Raw genomic sequence first — 4481 nt, 5'->3', positions numbered from 1 at the left:
TGAATCCTCGGTAAAGGATATATGCGATTGTATGCAATGTACTAACGGATGCGATCATACCAGCACTATTGCACCGGATCCCATCAGAACTCCGCAGTTAAGCGTGCTTGGGCGAGAGTAGTACTAGGATGGGTGACCTCCCGGGAAGTCCTCGTGTTGCATCCCCTTTTTTTTTTTTTTTTTTTCTTTTAACTTTTCATTTTTGGTTTAAACAACTAGTACCAATATAATTCAAACTTGTTGCTCTATTGAGGGTTGTTCGTTTCTCTTTTTTTGTTGAAAAAACTAAAAAGTAATCGTATTAAGATGGATGCGTCCTCGGAAATGCTATGTTGTAGTTTATTCTTTATTATTTTCGATTCCAAAGACGCTAATACGTACGGAACGCCGTAACTTTAAAACCGTGAGGACCTATTCAGGCGATAATACCTTTTCGGAAAGCTCTCGAAAAGTTACAATGTGGCAATGGGTCTTCGTACCATTGGGCCCTGTGTTCGACCCCAAATTTTGACGTTTAGTGTGTTTCCATGAGGTTTTTGTGATTTGTAAGAGATTAAATGATCGAAAAAGTGTTCGGACATGATTTATGCGTCTTTTCCAAATAAAAGAGCACGTTGAAGCTGGCTAAAGCGGTCCACGTATCAAGTGGGACCCACTACAAATGATCTCTTGAATCCTCGGTAAAGGATATATGCGATTGTATGCAATGTACTAACGGATGCGATCATACCAGCACTAATGCACCGGATCCCATCAGAACTCCGCAGTTAAGCGTGCTTGGGCGAGAGTAGTACTAGGATGGGTGACCTCCCGGGAAGTCCTCGTGTTGCATCCCTTTTTTTTTTTTTTTTTTCTTTTAACTTTTCATTTTTGGTTTAAACAACTAGTACCAATATAATTCAACTTGTTGCTCTATTGAGGTTGTTCGTTTCTCTTTTTTTTGTTGAAAAAACTAAAAAGTAATCGTATTAAGATGGATGCGTCCTCGGAAATGCTATGTTGTAGTTTATTCTTTATTATTTTCGATTCCAAAGACGCTAATACGTACGGAACGCCGTAACTTTAAAACCGTGAGGACCTATTCAGGCGATAATACCTTTTCGGAAAGCTCTCGAAAAGTTACAATGTGGCAATGGGTTTTCGTACCATTGGGCCCTGTGTTCGACCCCAAATTTTGACGTTTAGTGTGTTTCCATGAGGTTTTTGTGATTTGTAAGAGATTAAATGATCGAAAAAGTGTTCGGACATGATTTATGCGTCTTTTCCAAATAAAAGAGCACGTTGAAGCTGGCTAAAGCGGTCCACGTATCAAGTGGGACCCACTACAAATGATCTCTTGAATCCTCGGTAAAGGATATATGCGATTGTATGCAATGTACTAACGGATGCGATCATACCAGCACTAATGCACCGGATCCCATCAGAACTCCGCAGTTAAGCGCGCTTGGGCGAGAGTAGTACTAGGATGGGTGACTTCCCGGGAAGTCCTCGTGTTGCATCCCTTTTTTTTTTTTTTTTTTCTTTTAACTTTTCATTTTTGGTTTAAACAACTAGTACCAATATAATTCAACTTGTTGCTCTATTGAGGTTGTTCGTTTCTCTTTTTTCGTGAAAAAACTAAAACGTAATCGTATAAGATGGATGCGTCTCGGAAATGCTATGTTGTAGTTTATTCTTTATTATTTTCGATTCCAAAGACGCTAATACGTACGGAACGCCGTAACTTTAAAACCGTGAGGACCTATTCAGGCGATAATACCTTTTTGGAAAGCTCTCGGAAAGTTATAGTGTGGCAATGGGTCTTCGTACCATTGGGCCCTGTGTTCGACCCCAAATTTTGACGTTTAGTGTGTTTCCATGAGGTTTTTGTGATTTGTAAGAGATTAAATGATCGAAAAAGTGTTCGGACATGATTTATGCGTCCTTTCCAAATAAAAGAGCACGTTGAAGCTGGCTAAAGCGGTCCACGTATCAAGTGGGACCCACTACAAATGATCTCTTGAATCCTCGGTAAAGGATATATGCGATTGTATGCAATGTACTAACGGATGCGATCATACCAGCACTAATGCACCGGATCCCATCAGAACTCCGCAGTTAAGCGTGCTTGGGCGAGAGTAGTACTAGTATGGGTGACCTCCCGGGAAGTCCTCGTGTTGCATCCCTTTTTTTTTTTTTTTTTTCTTTTAACTTTTCATTTTTGGTTTAAACAACTAGTACCAATATAATTCAACTTGTTGCTCTATTGAGGTTGTTCGTTTCTCTTTTTTTTGTTGAAAAAACTAAAAAGTAATCGTATTAAGATGGATGCGTCCTCGGAAATGCTATGTTGTAGTTTATTCTTTATTATTTTCGATTCCAAAGACGCTAATACGTACGGAACGCCGTAACTTTAAAACCGTGAGGACCTATTCGGCCGATAATACCTTTTTGGAAAGCTCTCGGAAAGTTATAGTGTGGCAATGGGTCTTCGTTCCATTGGGCCCTGTGTTCGACCCCAAATTTTGACGTTTAGTGTGTTTCCATGAGGTTTTTGTGATTTGTAAGAGATTAAATGATCGAAAAAGTGTTCGGACATGATTTATGCGTCTTTTCCAAATAAAAGAGCACGTTGAAGCTGGCTAAAGCGGTCCACGTATCAAGTGGGACCCACTACAAATGATCTCTTGAATCCTCGGTAAAGGATATATGCGATTGTATGCAATGTACTAACGGATGCGATCATACCAGCACTAATGCACCGGATCCCATCAGAACTCCGCAGTTAAGCGTGCTTGGGCGAGAGTAGTACTAGGATGGGTGACCTCCCGGGAAGTCCTCGTGTTGCATCCCTTTTTTTTTTTTTTTTTTCTTTTAACTTTTCATTTTTGGTTTAAACAACTAGTACCAATATAATTCAACTTGTTGCTCTATTGAGGTTGTTCGTTTCTCTTTTTTTTGTTGAAAAAACTAAAAAGTAATCGTATTAAGATGGATGCGTCCTCGGAAATGCTATGTTGTAGTTTATTCTTTATTATTTTCGATTCCAAAGACGCTAATACGTACGGAACGCCGTAACTTTAAAACCGTGAGGACCTATTCAGGCGATAATACCTTTTCGGAAAGCTCTCGAAAAGTTACAATGTGGCAATGGGTCTTCGTACCATTGGGCCCTGTGTTCGACCCCAAATTTTGACGTTTAGTGTGTTTCCATGAGGTTTTTGTGATTTGTAAGAGATTAAATGATCGAAAAAGTGTTCGGACATGATTTATGCGTCTTTTCCAAATAAAAGAGCACGTTGAAGCTGGCTAAAGCGGTCCACGTATCAAGTGGGACCCACTACAAATGATCTCTTGAATCCTCGGTAAAGGATATATGCGATTGTATGCAATGTACTAACGGATGCGATCATACCAGCACTAATGCACCGGATCCCATCAGAACTCCGCAGTTAAGCGTGCTTGGGCGAGAGTAGTACTAGGATGGGTGAGCTCCCGGGAAGTCCTCGTGTTGCATCCCTTTGTTTTTTTTTTTTCTTTTAACTTTTCATTTTTGGTTTAAACAACTAGTACCAATATAATTCAACTTGTTGCTCTATTGAGGTTGTTCGTTTGTTTTTTTTTGTTGAAAAAACTAAAAAGTAATCGTATTAAGATGGATGCGTCCTCGGAAATGCTATGTTGTAGTTTATTCTTTATTATTTTCGATTCCAAAGACGCTAATACGTACGGAACGCCGTAACTTTAAAACCGTGAGGACCTATTCAGGCGATAATACCTTTTCGGAAAGCTCTCGAAAAGTTACAATGTGGCAATGGGTCTTCGTACCATTGGGCCCTGTGTTCGACCCCAAATTTTGACGTTTAGTGTGTTTCCATGAGGTTTTTGTGATTTGTAAGAGATTAAATGATCGAAAAAGTGTTCGGACATGATTTATGCGTCTTTTCCAAATAAAAGAGCACGTTGAAGCTGGCTAAAGCGGTCCACGTATCAAAGTGGGACCCACTACAAATGATCTCTTGAATCCTCGGTAAAGGATATATGCGATTGTATGCAATGTACTAACGGATGCGATCATACCAGCACTAATGCACCGGATCCCATCAGAACTCCGCAGTTAAGCGTGCTTGGGCGAGAGTAGTACTAGGATGGGTGACCACCCGGGAAGTCCTCGTGTTGCATCCCTTTTTTGTTTTTTTTTTCTTTTAACTTTTCATTTTTGGTTTAAACAACTAGTACCAATATAATTCAACTTGTTGCTCTATTGAGGTTATTCGTTTGTTTTTTTTTTTGTTGAAAAAACTAAAAAGTAATCGTATTAAGATGGATGCGTCCTCGGAAATGCTATGTTGTAGTTTATTCTTTATTATTTTCGATTCCAAAGACGCTAATACGTACGGAACGCCGTAACTTTAAAACCGTGAGGACCTATTCAGGCGATAATACCTTTTCGGAAAGCTCTCGAAAAGTTACAATGTGGCAATGGGTCTTCGTACCATTGG

General features: G+C 39.7%; 7 non-coding genes across 7 annotated transcripts; all 7 read left to right on the top strand.

Moving 5' to 3' along the window:
• The first annotated feature begins 46 nt into the window (after positions 1-46).
• LOC111829256 lies at positions 47-165 on the top strand. The gene has a single exon (XR_002832750.1). It is a non-coding gene; the product is annotated as a 5S ribosomal RNA (ribosomal RNA).
• Positions 166-716: 551 nt separating this feature from the next.
• Positions 717-835, top strand: LOC111829271. Its single transcript, XR_002832758.1, has one exon. It is a non-coding gene; the product is annotated as a 5S ribosomal RNA (ribosomal RNA).
• Positions 836-1383: 548 nt separating this feature from the next.
• Positions 1384-1502, top strand: LOC111829276. Its single transcript, XR_002832761.1, has one exon. It is a non-coding gene; the product is annotated as a 5S ribosomal RNA (ribosomal RNA).
• A 544-nt stretch (positions 1503-2046) lies between these two features.
• On the top strand, positions 2047-2165 carry LOC111829258. Its single transcript, XR_002832751.1, has one exon. It is a non-coding gene; the product is annotated as a 5S ribosomal RNA (ribosomal RNA).
• A 548-nt stretch (positions 2166-2713) lies between these two features.
• On the top strand, positions 2714-2832 carry LOC111829247. The gene has a single exon (XR_002832745.1). It is a non-coding gene; the product is annotated as a 5S ribosomal RNA (ribosomal RNA).
• Positions 2833-3380: 548 nt separating this feature from the next.
• On the top strand, positions 3381-3499 carry LOC111829264. The gene has a single exon (XR_002832755.1). It is a non-coding gene; the product is annotated as a 5S ribosomal RNA (ribosomal RNA).
• A 546-nt stretch (positions 3500-4045) lies between these two features.
• Positions 4046-4164, top strand: LOC111829254. The gene has a single exon (XR_002832748.1). It is a non-coding gene; the product is annotated as a 5S ribosomal RNA (ribosomal RNA).
• Positions 4165-4481: the final 317 nt, after the last annotated feature.

The sequence above is a fragment of the Capsella rubella genome, unplaced genomic scaffold (assembly GCF_000375325.1).
Source record: "Capsella rubella cultivar Monte Gargano unplaced genomic scaffold, Caprub1_0 scaffold_16, whole genome shotgun sequence".
Classification (NCBI taxonomy): Eukaryota; Viridiplantae; Streptophyta; class Magnoliopsida; order Brassicales; family Brassicaceae; genus Capsella; species Capsella rubella.
Note: the sequence above shows the minus strand (reverse complement) of the source record. Positions and strands in the feature narration are given on the sequence as shown.